This window comes from Triticum dicoccoides, chromosome 2A, assembly GCF_002162155.2.
Source record: "Triticum dicoccoides isolate Atlit2015 ecotype Zavitan chromosome 2A, WEW_v2.0, whole genome shotgun sequence".
Classification (NCBI taxonomy): Eukaryota; Viridiplantae; Streptophyta; class Magnoliopsida; order Poales; family Poaceae; genus Triticum; species Triticum dicoccoides.
Window position 1 is genome coordinate 401493722 of NC_041382.1, and position 18033 is coordinate 401511754.

An 18033-nucleotide genomic window follows, 5' to 3' on the forward strand; every position below is an offset into this window, starting at 1 on the left:
GAGTAGTCATCAGCTTTGCTCTGCCAGACGTTCACAACATCTGGTGTTACTCCAGCAGCAGGCCTGGCACCCAGCGGTGCTTCCAGGACGTAATTCTTCTGTGCAGCAATGAGGATAATCCTCAAGTTACGGACCCAGTCCGTGTAATTGCTACCATCATCTTTCAACTTTGCTTTCTCAAGGAACGCATTAAAATTCAATGGAACAACAGCACGAGCCATCTATCTACAATCAACATAAACAAGCAAGATACTATCAGGGACTAAGTTCATGATAAATTTTAAGTTCGATTAATCATATTACTAAAGAACTCCCACTTAGATAGACATCCCTCTAATCCTCTAAGTGACCACGTGATCCAAATCAACTAAACCATGTCCGATCATCACGTGAGATGGAGTAGTTTCATCGGTGAACATCATTATGTTGATCATATCTACTATATGATTCACGCTTGACCTTTCGGTCTCCGTGTTCCGAGGCCATATCTGCATATGCTAGGCTCGTCAAGTTTAACCTTAGTATTCTGCGTGCGCAACTATTTTGCACCCGTTGTATTTGAACGTAGAGCCTATCACACCCGATCATCACGTGGTGTCTCAGCACGAAGAACTTTCGCAATGGTGCATACTCAGGGAGAACACTTCTTGATAATTTAGTGAGAGATCATCTTATAATGCTACCGTCAATCAAAGCAAGATAAGATGCATAAAAAGATAAACATCACATGCAATCAATATAAGTGATATGATATGGCCATCATCATCTTGTGCTTGTGATCTCCATCTCCGAAGCACCGTCATGATCACCATCGTCACCGGCGCGACACCTTGATCTCCATCGTAGCATCATTGTCGTCTCGCCAATCTTATGCTTCCACGACTATCACTACCATTTAGTAATAAAGTAAAGCATTACATCGCGATTGCATTGCATACAATAAAGCGACAACCATATGGCTCCTGCCAGTTGCCGATAACTTGGTTACAAAACATGATCATCTCATACAATAAAATTCAGCATCATGCCTTGACCATATCACATCACAACATGCCCTGCAAAAACAAGTTAGACGTCCTCTACTTTGTTGTTGCATGTTTTACGTGGCTGCTACGGGCTTAAGTAAGAACCAATCTCACCTACGCATCAAAACCACAACGATAGTTTGTCAAATAGACTCCGTTTTAACCTTCGCAAGGACCGGGCGTAGCCATACTTGGTTCAACTAAAGTTGGAGAGGCAGTCGCCCGCAAGCCATCTCTGTGCAAAGCACGTCGAGGGAACCGGTCTCGCGTAAGCGTACGCGTAAGGTTGGTCCGGGTCATCTCGTCCAACAATACCGCCGAACCAAAGTATGACATGCTGGTAGGCAGTATGACTTGTATCGTCCACAACTCACTTGTGTTCTACTCGTGCATATAACATCAACATAAATAACCTGGCTCGGATGCCACTGTTGGGTTTCGTAGTAATTTCAAAAATTTTCCTACGCACACGCAAGATCATTTGATGCATAGCAACGAGGGGAGAGTATTGTCTACGTACCCAACGCAGACCGACTGCGGAAGCGATGACACGACGTAGAGGAAGTAGTCGTGCGTCTTCTCGATCCAACCGATCAAGCACCGAAACTACGGCACCTCCGAGTTCGAGCACACGTTCAGCTCGATGACGATCCCCGGACTCCGATCCAGCAAAGTGTCGGGGAAGAGTTCCGTCAGCACGACGGCGTGGTGACGATCTTGATGAACTACAGCAGCAGGGCTTCGCCTAAACTCCGCTATAGTATTATCGAGGAATATGGTGGCTGGGGGCGCCGCACACGGCTAAGGAATAGATCACGTGGATCAACTTCTTGTCTTTGGTGCTAGCCCTGCCCCTCTATTTATATGTTGAGCCCCGGGGTCGAAACTTGGAGCAAAAGCCTCCTCAAAGTCGGTTTTGCCCGAAAGGCAAGAGTCCCACTCGGACTCCAGGACCAAACGCCACAATCCTTGGCGTCTGGCCCAGACGCCATGGGCCTCGGCGTCTGGCCCAGGGCCAGACGCCAGGGTCTCCGGCGTTTGGCCCCCTGGCCTCCGCAAGACTCCTTTTTGCACCGACCTAAAGCCTCATGGGCTTGACCCCTTGGCCTAACCATATCATCCAATATATGAATCTTTACGTCTCGACCATTTCGAGACTCCTCGTCATGTCCCCGATCTCATCCGGGACTCCGAACTCCTTCGGTACATCAAAACATGTAAACTCATAATATAACTGTCATCGTAACCTTAAGCGTGCGGACCCTACGGGTTCGAGAACAATGTAGACATGACCGAGACACGTCTCCGGTCAATAACCAATAGCGGGACCTGGATGCCCATATTGGCTCCTACATATTCTACGAAGATCTTTATCGGTCAGACCGCATAACAACATACGTTGTTCCCTTTGTCATCGGTATGTTACTTGCCCGAGATTCGATTGTCGGTATCCAATACCAAGTTCAATCTCGTTACCGGCAAGTCTCTTTACTCGTTCCGTAATACATCATCTCACAACTAACATATTAGTTGTAATGCTTGCAAGGCTTATGTGATGTGTATTACCGAGAGGGCCCAGAGATACCTCTCCGACAATCGGAGTGACAAATCCTAATCTCGAAATACGCCAACCCAACATCGACCATTGGAGACACCTGTAGTACTCCTTTATAATCACCCAGTTACGTTGTGACGTTTGGTAGTACCCAAAGTGTTCCTCCGGTAAACGGGAGTTGCATAATCTCATAGTCATAGGAACATGTATAAGTCATGAAGAAAGCAATAGCAACATACTAAACGATCGGGTGCTAAGCTAATGGAATGGGTCATGTCAATCAGATCATTCTACTAATGATGTGACCTCGTTAATCAAATAACAACTCATTGTTCATGGTTAGGAAACATAACCATCTTTGATTAACGAGCTAGTCACGTAGAGGCATACTAGTGACACTTTGTTTGTCTATGTATTCACACATGTATTATGTTTCCGGTAAATACAATTCTAGCATGAATAATAAACATTTATCATGATTATAAGGAAATAAATAATAACTTTATTATTGCCTCTAGGGCATATTTCCTTCAGAGAGCGGCAACACTAGTCCAGATCCGATTATACCCCCAAATTCCGAACACAATACCGATATCATCGGGGGCTTAGCCAACGAAATAACACCATCAGCCCATCTAATAATGGTAGTAATTGCCCCATGGACCGAACCCTTCTTGGCCTACCTTAATAGGCGAGAGCTCCCTGAGGATCAGAATGAGGCTCGATGCATCGTTCGGCGTTTGAAAGCCTACAAGGTTCATGAAGGAGAGCTCTACAAGAAGAGCGCTACTGGAATACTTCAAAGATGTATCTCCGAAGAAGAAGGACGGCAGCTCCTAGACGAAATCCATGCTGCCCTTGGCGGTCACCACACCGCGGCTCAGGCTCTTGTAAGCAAGGCCTTCCTTACCGGTTTCTTCTGGCTAACGGCCCGAGCGGATGCACAGGACCTTGTCCAACCTTGTGTGGGATGCCAGCTTTTCGCCAATCAAAGCCATATGCCGCCTACCGCCTTGCAAACAATCCCCATTACTTGGCCTTTCGCGGTCTGGGGGCTTGATATGGTCGGACCCCTTAAAGGGGGAAGCCATAAGAAAAAAATATCTGCTCATCATGGTAGATAAATTCACTAAGTGGATAGAGGCCAAACCAGTTAAAATGGCCAAAGCCAGACCAGTGATAGACTTTATATCCGGTGTCGTACACCGTTATGGTGTCCCACACAGCATCATCACCGATAATGGCTCCAACTTCACCGTCGACAAAGTGAAAATATGGTGTGCTAACCTGGGCATCAAGCTCGATTATGCCTCCGTCTATCACCCCCAAACAAACGGTCAAGTCAAACGAGCTAATGGTCTTATCATGAGCGGCATTAAGCCCAGGCTACTATGGTCTTTAAAAGAGTTAGATAAACACTAGGTCAAGGAGCTCGACTCCGTACTCTGGGGTCTGCGGACCACGCCCAATCGCACTATCGGTTACACACCATTCTTCATGGTGTACGGCCCAGAGGCTGTTTTGCCCTGCGACATCATTCATGACTCACCTCGAGTGCGCATGTACGAAGAGAGAGAAGCCGAGCTTGATTGGCAGGACAATCTAGATGCCCTGGAGGAGGAGCTCGATGTTGCAAAAGCCCGTTTCACATTCTATCAACAACAAGCTCGCAGATACCAAAGCAGAGAAGTGCGGGCCAAGACTTATAATGTTGGTGAACTTGTTCTATGCTTGCCAGAAAAGAAAAAGGATAAACTCAAGCCCAAGTGGGAAGGTCCCTTAATTATAGATGAAGTTCTCACTGGAGGTGCGTACCGTCTTCGTGATGCATCGGATAATCACTTAGAGACAAACCCGCGGAATGCCGCCAGACTCCGAAGATTCTATGCCTAGAGCCGGACTCATTGTTCGTTTTCTTTTTCTACGCTCCTCATTTTCTCTCTCTTTAAATTTTTTCTTTAGCTTTATAGCTCTTGTGCGGCTAGACCGCACACTTATGAGATAGACATCCTTAAATGTATACGCCTATAATACCTGGGGGCTTCTTTTACAGAAGCTTATTATCATTTTCCGAGCATCAAGATCACCACATATGTGTCCTTTTATCATATATACCTTTTCTTCGCCATTATATGCACCTTTATGACTTAAGTTTTTGCCAAGCTGGGTTGCCTGGCTCCTGTGCTTATGCCCTACGTCCCCGTTTTTCCGGCTAGGGCATAAAGGGAGCACCTCTGCGATTGTTACAGCCGGGTCATCCGGACTTGTACCTCAGACTGGGTGAAGCCGAAAGCTAGCGTTCTTAAGGGAATAATCGGTCGGCGGACTAAAGTCGTTTTATCTTTGTTGCACCACGAACCCCCAGATATTATATATACTGCAATTTTTCGAATCACAGTTTGGGCATGCACACTAACGCATGTTCACCCAGGCAAAGGAACCCCTAACGGAACTATTCTCTCTGGAAGATATTTCTTACAATCAATAAATAATATAACATAGCTAGCTGAATACAACTTGTCTGTTCAAGCAACTATGACCCCTACGCCTGGTTTCCACGCATGCCCCGGTATTTATCGTCGGTCCGGTATTCGGAAACACTCCGCACCTTCGGGACCGGAGGCTGAAGCAAAAAGGTCGGCTATGACAATCTCTTTACATTTCGGCTAGAGACAAATTCATCAATTGAAGTACATAGTTACTTAGACTCAAAAACTTCTTCTTCCCCTAGACCCTCTAACAGGCTATCCAGTTTACAATCTTGCTGGGAGAACTTGGCGGCCACCTTCACTTGGTCGTACACCAGGCTGACCGGAATTTCCTGTCCTTCGGATCCTCGAGGTCCGACCCGAGCCATATGACTGGGATCAAGACCGGTGTACCGTGTTTTTACCATGGCCCAGGCTTCCCGAGCTCCTTCTCGGCATGCCGATATCTTCCATAGCCCAAAACGGCACCGAGCTCCCTTGAATAAATTCACAAGGTCCTCCATACTTCCTGGAGGATAATCGGCTGGCCATAAAGCCTTAGCAATGCTTCTCATCGCCTTCCGTGCTCGCTCATGCACCTTGGACAGCTCTTGTAGCAGGTCGCCTGGAAATACGGACACCTCTTCTTCGGCCGACCAGTCAACACACCTGTAGACATAAAACTTGTTAGGATTCGCATTTGCGAACTATACGCCAATAAGTTATACGGCATACTGAATATGCCGCCTCTCAGCTTTTTGTTCTCCTTCAAGACGTCTGCTAATTGGGCTCGCACATCTTTCATCTCTTCGCCGAGCTGGGTGTTGGCATCCTGTAGCTTGTTCTTCTCGTCCCTGGTCCCTGTTAGTACACGCTGACCAGCGGCCAATTGCCTTTCGGCATGTTCTTTGTCTGCCCACGCGGCCTTCAGCTTCTCTTCCAGTTGTGCCACCGATCCTGCCATTGTAAAACGCAACAGTGTTCATTTGCATAAACATTACTGGCACATGATTTTTTTTCTGGGCAGAAGGGAACATTACCAATCGGTGCCTCCTTGGACTTCTCCAGTTCGGCAGTAGTAGCAGTCAGCTGCGTCCGGCACTGCTCCAGCTCCCAAGATAACACGCTATTCTTCTCCATGAGTATCTGATTACACATAGATCCTTAAAATCAGTTGTTTCAACTGTTTTCAAGTCTCGGGGGCTACTGGTATATGGCTATTAAATCTACTCGAAATGATCGTACTGGCATATCCTTTGAAAGTTGGCGAGTGGCCCCAACAAGCCCATCCCGAGCAGCTTGGATGTATGCATCCACTGAACTAAAGGCATTAAATGCCCCTTCAGTAAAGGTAGGATCGCGCATGGCGGCCCTCCAGCGTCGGTGGTTCATGGCACTCTCCACCTCGGAGTTGGTGACGGATACATTGTCCGACTCATCGGAGAGAGGACAATCCGGCATGGCACCCGTATCGACTGTCGCCATAGAGGCAGGGTCCAGGGTCGGATTGATGGACGTATGTCCGGTGAGATCCCCGGATATAGTCCGGTGAGTGCTCTTCCTGGAATATGGGGAAGGAGAAAAAACATCATAGTTCGGCATGTTTGCCGCAGGGCGTATTAAAAAATGTACCTTCTTGATGAAGGTCAGAGCTTGAAAGAATCATTGTCCGCCTTTCTTTTTGAAGATCCGCCTTGTGTCGGCGTACCCTTCTTAAAGGACGAACCCGACGTGGTGTGGCGAGACGAGCGCCGCCCCTTTTAAAACACAAGACACTGCAGTGGATGAAGCGCAGTGAGGAAACTCTTTTTTTGAGGAGACACCTTCAGGGTACTTACGCGGGAGGAAGGGAGAAGGCCGGGGTAATCGGCTATAATGGCCATTCCGTGCCATCATAACTCGCTTGATAGAAAACCCCCTCCTTGAGCTCTACAGATATGTCCGGATCCTCTTCGAATCCGGGATCCAGGTCCCGATTATGGTCCTCTGGCTGCGGGGCGGGGCTATAGATCTCCGTGACAACTTTCCTCCATTCCCGTCAAGAAGAGGTGGGGTTAAGTTCAGCTAGGTACGACTCAAGAGGAGCATTAAGGAAAATTACTGAGTGAAGGCTTACCCAGCTGGGAGGATTGTACATGGAAAAGTCATCTCGGCACTTGAGGTGAGTGAATTCCTCTTTCTCCCCCTTAAAAAGATCAGCCAGCATGGCAGCCAAGGCGGCGAAGTCGTCCGAACCCTTATGTCCGCATCGTGACGCGTCATCTTCTCCGTTGTAATGCCACATGGGGAATCCTCTGGATTAGAGTGGCTGAACGCCCGGCGTTATGGAAATCGCCATTACCTCTATTATAGACAGTCTGGATTGGGCGAGTGTCTTTATCTTGTCCATTAGCATCTGAACCTCTGCACTGTCTTCTTCCTCGAGGCTTCGGGGGCGCCAGCTGTCGCGCTTCTTTAACGAGGCATTGGAAAATGCGGGTAGGCCTCGTCGGATTGGGTCAGATAGAACGACGTCTTCAATATAAGACCACTCCGAGGCCACTCTTCGGATGCCTTCTTTGGGGTGCCGGATAGGTATCCTGTCCCGGCTATACGCCACACTTCGGTGCCACCCACCTCGAATATGGACCCCTTTTGGGAGCGAGGGACGAGGCAGAAAAGTTTCCTCCATAATTCGAAATGGGCCTCACAGCCTAGGAACAGCTCGCAAAGAGCGATGAAGCCCACGATGTGTAGAATGGAGCCCGGCGTAAGATTGTGCAGTTGGAGGCCATAGTACTCCAGGAGACCTCGGAGGAAAGGATGGATTGCAAATCCAATGCCTCTTAATAAAATGGAAATGAAGCACACCCGCTCCCCTTCTGAAGGGTTTGGGAAATTTTTCGCCAGGGCTTCGCCAGTAAAAGAGGTTAATCCCGCCCGAACGGGGACTAGATCCGCAGGGGGAGATATCCCAGCATCTATAGCTTTGTTAGCTAGGCATGGGATACTGAACAGCTCTCCCAATCGCCTTTTTGCGGACCATAGGGGCGGTAAGAAGAACTGGGAGCGCTGGCCATGTTTGCGTGGTTTCTTGTGACAAACTCTAAGGATTTTCCGCCTGGTGTGGAATGGCAGCTGAGATTCAATCTCCTTAAATAGACGCCTTCCTTACATGGCCCGGGTGTTATGTGTAAAAATGCTTGGACCCTTCGTATTCGTCTGACACGTGGGAGCTGGAGCGACGATGGCGCAGAAGCCGAAGCATATAACATTTAATGTGAAGCCAAAGACAGAAGACTGAAGATGCAGATCCGAATACAGTTCTTTGGTTCAGATGCTTGGAGATCTACGGAGGAGGAACCCACCTTGCAATGGCGAAGACAATTTACGCGTTGGCCACGTCGTCATTGAAGACCGGTTCGGGGGCTACTGATGGAGTCCTGGATTATGGGGTCCTTGGGCGTCCAGGCTATGCAACATGCGCAGGACTAATGGGCCGTGAAGATACAAGATAGAAGGCCTTCCCTCGTGTGCGGATGGGACTCTCCTTTGCGTGGAAGACAAGCTTGGCGTGCAGATATGAATATTCCTTTCTCTGTAAACCGACTCTGTACAACCCTAGCCCCCTCCGGTGTCTATATAAACCGGAGGGTTTAGTCTGTAGAGGCAGTCATAATCATACAGGCTAGACAATTAGGGTTTAGCCATTACGATCTCGTGGTAGATCAACTCTTGTAACCCCTATATTCATCAAAGTCAATCAAGCAGGACGTAGGGTATTACCTCTATCAAGAGGGCCCGAACCTGGGCAAACATTGTGTCCCTATCTCATGTTACCATCGATCCTTAGATGCACAGTTCAGGACCCCCTACCCGAGATCTGCCGGTTTTGACACCGACACTCACAGCGGCCCGAACCTGGGTAAATCGCCTATGTGTTCTCTGCCGCGTTGCCGTATGCTGGTCTACTCTTTGTGCAACGCCCCCCCCCCTTGTCGAACCAACAAGGAGCCACTCGGTCCCATAGGTCGTTGCGGAAATCCCGCGACAGTAACTGTGATTGTCTCTTTTCGAGTGAGTTCGAGAAGAGAACACAATGGTGTTATGTTTGAATGTCAGTAGTTCAGGATCTACCGGATTTCGGGTTCCGCAGACCCTTGAGAGGTTCGACCTCTAGGTGCGTGCGAAGAACTCGTCCTCCCAAGTCTGCCTACTTGCTAATCTCACAGCCTAGGTCGATGAACTGAATGGAAAAGAGACACAGTAGTTTACCCAGGTTTGGGCCACCTTGCGGTGTAAAACCCTACTCCTGCTTTGTGGTGGATTGGCCTCGAGGAGCTGAGGATGAACTAGTGTAGTGGGAGAACAACCTCAGGAGGAGGAGTGTTCTTGTGCTCGATGAGCTGGTGGGTGAGGATGATCTGAATGATCCCTCCCCCTCTATGGTGGTGGCTAAGTCCTATTTATAGGGGCCTTGGTCCTCTTCCCAAATGAAGGTGGGAAGGGATCCCACAATGGCCAAATTCGAAGGGAGACAACTAGTACACGCTATCCTGACAAAAGTAGTTTTCGCCTGCAAAAGCCTCTGGTCATGATGCTGGGGCGGGCTCGGCGATGACCTCCATCCTGCCGTCTTGGCAGTCTTGGTCTTGTTGCACGGGAATGGAAACCTTTGGCTGATTCCTAGGGACTCCGCGCCTGCACTTGCCTCCTTAGCACCAAAGAGAAAACTGGTACACTATGCCCGCTGGCACCCACCTGGCCTTGCTCGTCATGGCTCACGTCATCTGGACCTCGTGAGGTGAGCCTTGCATAGAAATCTCCGCTCCTCGGGAGCCAGCCTGGAGAGACTGCTCCTCGTGGAGGTCTTGGTGTCATCTGCCTCGCGAGGCTTGGCCCTTTGCGAGGGTCTTGAGTTGTTGATGTTGAAGCCAGGTCATACCAGGTCGTCGATGGGCCATGCCGTGGGCCGCAGGCAGGAAAATCTGGGTACCCCTGTTCCCAGAACACCGACAGGATCACTTATTGATCATTACTAGTTTGCGACCATATGATTAGTTACTCTTCTTACTCTTGTAATCATAAGTTAGCCACCGTACAATGCTTAGTGCTTGCTGCAACCTCACCACTTATCCATTCCATACCCATTAAGCTTTGCTAGTCTTGATACCCATGGTAATGGGATTGTTGAGTCCTCGTGGCTCACAGATTACTACAACAATAATTGCAAGTATAGGTAAAGTGATGCTTTGACGTGAGAGCGATGCTTGCATGTTTTGGAGTTCTTCTGCTTCTTCTTCTTCGGTCAAGGGATAGGTTCTGGGTCGGGAGCCTGGGATTAGCAGGGTGGATGTCATTGTTCTTTTTTCGTTTTATTTCATCCGTGGTTGGATCTTTCTCTTCTGTATAATGATTGCTATGTATTTATGTATTGATGTATTCATGTTGCAGCTTGTGGCTAGTGTAAGCCTTTATCTTGTATTCTCATCTATTCAATACATGGTATGTTGTAATGATATCCACCTTGCTATGCACTCGAAATGCGATTGTGCCCCAATCATGAATTCATCACGTGATTGGGATAGAATCGCATCTTGGGCGCTACAGTTTCAGACTCCGAAAAGGAATAGGTACATGGTGCGGTAAGTAAACCGACTCCAAAACGTTTCCAATAGCAATTTCTCTCCATTTTGGAATATTTAAATATTAGGAAAATTAAAAGTAGTCCAAAAGAGACACGAGGCGACCACAAGGGTGGAGGGCGCGCCCCCTACCTTGTGGCCACCTCGTGTGCCCTTCGAACTCTATTTTCTTGCACACTACTTCTTTTAGTCGGTAAAAATTCATTATATAATCTCCCGAAGGTTTTGACCACTATACCACGACAATATCTCCTATTTTGTTTCAAGTTGTTTTTCTGACAGATATAGATCTCCATGATGTCTCCAAGCGCCCCCAAGGACAAGTTTTTCAAGAAGGTCATCAACCCCTACCTTGCGGAGGTGCTGCGACACCCTCAAGCCATTGAGATGCGTGAGGGGGTGCTACACATCGACGGCGTGGAGGGGCCAAAGAAGAGCGGAAGCATGGAGACAAGACTCGAAGCAATGGAGTAACAAGTTTTCAAGTGCCAAGGGATGGTGGAACGTGGACTCAACGCTAATCACATGATGATCGCGAAGTTCACCAACAATCACAAGCTGGATGCCAAGAACATTGAGGAGGCCATCTTCAAGCTTCATGAAAAAATCGAGCATCTCCAAGCCCAGATCTATGACCTGCAAAACCAAAATTGTGAGTATGAATACAGATTTAAGAGGATGAGTTTGGCTGCAGATTTGAGGATCCTGGAGACTCGTTCATCTTTCTATGATGGTGAGCCTATGCCTTGGAACATGGATGACAAGCCTACTACATCAACAACTCCATCATTACCACCTCCGAATAAAGAGGCATAAATACATGGGTATGGGCACTCCCCTTGGCAATTGCCAAGCTTGGGGGAGGTGCCCCGGTATCATATCACCATCACACTTTTACCTTTATCGTTTTTCCTAGTTTGATCCTTTTGGTTATATCTTGATCTAGTAGAATAAAGTTTTAGTGTGATCTAGCCTTGAGTTTTGCTTTATGTTCCCTCTATGTAATCGAGTCCATGAGTTATATATAATAAAGGGTAGTTTTGAGTTGAGGGCTTTGCTTTTTTTGCTATGATCTTGAGGGAATTAAATAAAAGAAATAATAAAAAGAAATTCAAAAAAATCATATATTGATCTTATGGAGAGTAATGACTTCACATATAAAGAGTATGATGAATAAAAGTTGTTGAGAGTTAACAAACATAGTTTTGGTCATTGTTGAAATTAATAGGAAGTAATAAAGAAAGATAGGCTTCACATATAAATATACTATCTTGGACATCTTTTGTAATTGTGAGCACTCTTAAAATATGACATGCTAAAAGGTTGATGTTGGACAAGGAAGACAACATAATGAGTTATGTTTTCTTACATCCGAATAGAAGTTATATTGTCATGGATCATCCAGCATGTTGAGCTTGCCTTTCCCTCTCATGCTATCCAAATTCTTTACATGAAGTAGAGATACTACTTGTGCTTCCAAACATCCCTTAAACTAGTTTTGCCATGAGAGTCCACCATACCTACCTATGGATTGAGTAAGATCCTTCAAGTAAGTTGTCATCGGTGCAAGCAATAAAAATTGCTCTCCAAATATGTATGATCTATTAGTGTGAAGAAAATAAGCTTTATACGAACTTGTGATATGGAAGAAATAAAAGCAACGGACTGCATAATAAAGGTCTTTATCACAAGCGGCAATATAAATTGACGTTCTTTTGCATTAATATTTTGTGCATCCAACCATAAAAGCGCATGAAAAGCTCTGTCTCCCTATGCGAATGGCCTATCTTTTACTTTTATCTTCCACCCTTATACAAGAGTCATGGTGATCATCACCTTTCCTTTTTACAATTTTTCCTTTGGCAAGCACTGTGTGTTGGAGAGATCCGGATATATATATATCCACTCGGATGTAGGTTATCATGAAGTATTATTATAGACATTACCCTTGAGGTAAAAGGTTGGGAGGTGAAACTATAAGCCCCTATCTTTCTCTGTGTCCGACTGAAGCTTTGAACCCATAAGTACCGCGTGAGTGTTAGCAATTGTGAAGGACTAAATGATAGTTGAATATGTGGACTTGTTGAAAAGCTCTTATATTGACTCTTTCTTATGTTATGATAAATTGCAATTGCTTCAATGACTGAGATCACAGTTTGTTAGTTTTCAATGAAGTTTCCGATTCATACTTTACATCATGAACGAATTGTTACTTTAGCATAAGAAATTATATGGCATTATATGTTGTTGTTCTAAAGATGATACTGATGCCCTCATGTCCGTATTTTATTTTATCGTCACCTCTATCTCTAAACATGTGGACATATTTTTCGATATCGGCTTTCACTTGAGGACAAGCGAGGTCTAAGCTTGGGGGAGTTGATACGTCCATTTTGCATCATGCTTTTGTATCAATATTTATTGCATTATGGGCTATTATTACACATTATATCACGATCCTTATGCCTTTTCTCTCTTATTTTATAAGGTTTACATGAAGAGGGAGAATGCAGGCAATTGGAATTCTGGACTAGAAAAGGAGCAAATATTAGACATATTCTGCACAACTCCAAAAGTCCTGAAAGTTCACGAAGAATATTTTTGGAATATATAAAAAATATTGGGCAAAGAAAGCACCAGAGGGGGGCCACCTGCCAGCCACAAGGGTGGAGGGCGCACCCTACCCCCTGGGCGCGCCCCCGTCCTTGTGGGCCCCCTGGCAGGCTCCCGACGCCCATCTTGTTCTATATGGTGTGTTTTGACCTGGAAAAAATCAGAATGAAGCTTTTGGGACGAAGCACCGCCATCTCGAGGCAGAACCTGGGCAGAACCAATCTAGGGCTCCTGCGGAGCTGTTCTGCCGGGGAAACATCCCTCCGGGAGGGGGAAATTGAAGCCATCGTCGTCACCAATGATCCTCTCATCGAGAGGGAGTCAATCTCCATCAACATCTTCACCAGAACCATCTCCTCTCAAACCCTAGTTCATCTCTTGTATCCGATCTCTGTCTCAAAACCTCAGATTGGTACCTGTTGGTTGCTAGTAGTGTTGATTACTCCTTGTAGTTGATGCTAGTTGGTTTATTTGGTGGAAGATCATATGTTTAGATCATTAATGATAATAATACTCCTCTGATTATGGACATGCATATGCTTTGTGAGTAGTTACGTTTGTTCCTGAGGACATGGGAGAAGCCTTGTTATAAGTAATCATGTGAATTTGGTATTCGTTTGATATTTTGATGAGATGTATGTTGTCTCTCCTCTAGTGGTGTTATGTGAACGTCGATTACATCACACTTCACCATGATTTGGGCCTATGGGAAGGCATTGGGAAGTAATAAGTAGATGATGGGTTGCTAGAGTGACAGAAGCTTAAACCCTAGTTTATGCGTTGCTTCGTAAGGGGCTGGTTTGGATCCATACGTTTCATGCTATGGTTAGATTTTTCTTAATTCTTCTTTCGTAGTTGTGGATGCTTGCGAGAGGGGTTAATCATAAGTGGGAGGCTTGTCCAAGGAAGGGCAGCACCCAAGCACCGGTCCACCCACATATCAAATTATCAAAGTAACGAACGTGAATCATATGAGGATGATGAAAACTAACTTGACAATAATTCCCATGTGTCCTCGGGAGCGCTTTGCTTTATATAAGAGTTTGTCCAGGCTTGTCCTTTGCTACAAAAAGCATTGGGCCACCTTGCTGCACCTTAGTTACTTTTGTTACTTGTTAGCCGTTACGAATTATCTTATCACACAACTATCTGTTACCGATAATTTCAGTGCTTGCAGAGAATACCTTGCTCAAAATCGCTTGTCATTTCCTTCTGCTCCTCGTTGGGTTCGACAATCTTACTTATCGAAAGGACTACGATATATCCCCTATACTTGTGGGTCATCAATGGGCTAGGGGCACCAGCCCCTTCAAGGCCCATGTGTATGGCGGAGGGGAAACCCTAAGGGGAAGGGCCTCCACTTGGTTTGGAGGGCACTCCTCCCCCCTTGGGCGCCGCCCCCTGCCTTGGGATGGGGGTTATGGATGCCACGCCCCTACCTCACCCCTTTATATAGTGGGGAGGTTCATGGGGCAGCTGGCCCTTCCATGCTTGCCTCATCTCCCTCCCGTTACTCCTCCATGTTCCGTCAGCGCTTGGCGAAGCCCTCTCGGAATTCCACTGCCACCACCACCACCACGCCATTGTGTTGGTTCATATCTCACCTACCTCCTCTCCCTCCCTTGCTGGATCAAGGAGAGGACGTCGTTGAGCCGTACATGTGCTAAACTCGGAGGTGCTGCACATACGGTACTTGGATCGGATTGGATCGCGACACGAGTACGACTACACCAACCACGATCTCTAGATCGTTAACGCTTCCAGTCTACAGGGTGATGGAAATATGCCCTAGAGGCAATAATAAAGTTGTTATAATTATATTTCCTTATTCAGGATAAAGGTTTATTATTCATGCTAGAATTGTATTGACCGGAAACTTAAATACATATGTGAATATATAAACAAATACCGAGTCCCTAGTGAGCCTCTACTAGACTAGCTTGTTAATCAAAGATGAACCATAAGACATGAGTTATCATTTGATCACGGGATCACATCATTAGGAGAATGATATGATGGACAAGACCCAGCCGTTAGCATAGCATGTGATTGTTCAGTCTATCGCTACTTCTTTCTTAATGTTAAATACATGTTTCTTCGACCATGAGATCATGCAACTCTCGGATACCAAAGGAATACCTTGTGTGCTATCAAATGTCACAACGTAACTGGGTGATCATAAAGATGCTCTACAGGTATCTCTGAAGGTGTCTGTTTAGTTGGTGTGAAAGATTGGGATTTCTCACTCCGCATATCGGAGAGGTATTTCTGGGCCCTCTTGGTAATACAACATCACGAGAACCTTGCAAGCAAAGTGACTAAGGAGTTAGTTACGAGATTATGTATTATAGAACGAGTAAAGAGACTTGCCAGTAACAAGATTGAACTAGGTATGGAGATACCGATGATCGAATCTCGGGCAAGTAACATACCGACAGACAAAGGGAATTATGTACGTTGTCATAAAGGTTTGACCGATAAAGATCTTCGTAGAATATCTAGGAACCAATATGGGCATCCAGGTCCCGCTATTGTTTATTAACCGAAGAGGTGTCTCGGTCATGTCTACACCATTCTCGAACCCATAGGGTCCGCACGCTTAACGTTCGTTGACGATATAGTATTATATGAGCTTTGTGAGTTGATGACCAAATGTTGTTCGGAGTCCCGGATGAGATCACGGACATGACGAGGAGCTCCGGAATGGTCCGGAGGTAAAGATTGATATATAGGACGATGCTATTTGGTCACTGGAAAGGTTTCGAGATGTACCATGTATTCATCAGAGTGGAAGAAAGGGTTCTGGGAGGCCACTGGTAATTGGTGGGCCTTATGGGCCAAGGGGGGAAGCACACCAGCCCACTAGGGGCTTGGCACGCCCCTCCACCCCTACCCACGCACCAAAGAGGGAGGGAAGGAAGGGGGAGGCGCCCTAAGGCAGCCAGCCCCCCTTTCCTTCCCCCCATATTTAAATATGGAAGGGGGGTTGCAGCTAGGCAGGCCTCTAGGGAAGCCACCGGCCACTTGGGGCTCCCTAGGGCTGCCTGCTCTCCCCCTCCACCTATATATATATATGTGTGTGTGGAGGGAGAGGGGCAACACACACCATGATTCCCTAGCCATGTGCGACGCACCTGTCCCTCTAGTTCGTTTTCGGTCATAATTTTCGTAGTGCTTCGCGAAGCCCTGCGGAGATAGTTGCACCACCACCGTCACCACGCCGTTGTGTTGCCAGAACCCATCTACTACTTGCCCATCTTGCTGGATCAAGAAGGCGAGGACATCATCGAGATGAACGCGTGCTGAATGCAGAGGTGTCGTACGTTCAGTACTTGATCGGGTGGATCGTGAAGGTGTATGACTACATCAACAACATTGATAAACGCTTCCGCTAAATAGTCTACAAGGGTACATAGACATACTCTCCCCTCTCGTAGCTATGCATCTCCATGGATAGATCTTGCATGTGCGTAGAATTTTTTTCTATTTTCCATCAATGTTCCCCAACAGTGGCATCCGAGCCAGGTCCATGCGTAGATGATATGCACGAGTAGAACACAAAAGAGTTGTGGGCGGTGATGTTCATACTGCTTACCACCAACATCTTATTTTGATTCGATGGCATTGTGGGATGAAGCGGCCTTGACCAACCTTACATGTCCATGCACATGAGACCGGTTCCACCGACTAACATGCAACTTGTTTTGCATAAAGGTGGCTGGCGGGTGCGCGTTTCTCCTACTTTAGTTGAATCGAATTTGACTACGGTCGGTCCTTGAAGAAGGTTAAAACAGCAAACTTGATAATCATCGTTGTAGTTTTTGCGTAGGTACGAACGGTTCTTGCTAGAAGCCTGTAGCAGCCACATAAAATTTGCAGCAACAAAGTACAGGACGTTTAACTTGTTTTTGCAGGGCATATGGTGATGTGATATGGTCAAGATATGATGTGATATATGTTGATGTCTGAGATGATCATGTTTTGTAATAAGTTCACGACTTGCATGTCGATGAGTACGACAACCAGCAGGAGCCTTATGGTTGTCTTTAATTATTTTATGACCTGCGTGTCAATCACTAAGCGCCATTTAATTGCTTTACTTTATCGCTATGCGTTAGCAATAGTTGTAGAAGCAATAGTTGGCGAGACGACCCCAATTCTATGATGGAGATCAAGGTGTCGAGCCGGTGACAATGGAGATCATGTCGATGCTTTGGAGATGGGGATCAAAGCACAAGATGATGGCCATATCATGTCACATATTTTGATTGCATGTGATGTTTATCCTTTACGCATCTTATTCTGCTTAGAACGATGGTAGCATTATAAGATGATCCCTTCACTTAATTTCAAGATAAAGTGTTCTCCTGAGTATGCACCATTGCCAAAGTTCGTCGTTTTGAAGCAACTCGTGATGATCGGGTGTGATAGACTCTACATTCACATACAACGGGTGTAAGACAGTTTTGCACATGCAGAATACTTGGGTTAAACTTGACGAGCCTAGCATGTACAGACATGGTCTCGGAACACTAGAGACCGAAAGGTCGAACATGAGTCATATAGTAGATATGATCAACATAGAGATGTTCACCATTGATGACTACCCCATCTCAGGTGATGATCGGATATGGGTTAGTTGATTTGGATCATGTATTACTTAGACAACTTGAGGGATGTTGATTTAAGTAGGAGTTCATTAGTAATTTAATTAATTGAACTAACATTTATCATGAACATAGTCAAAA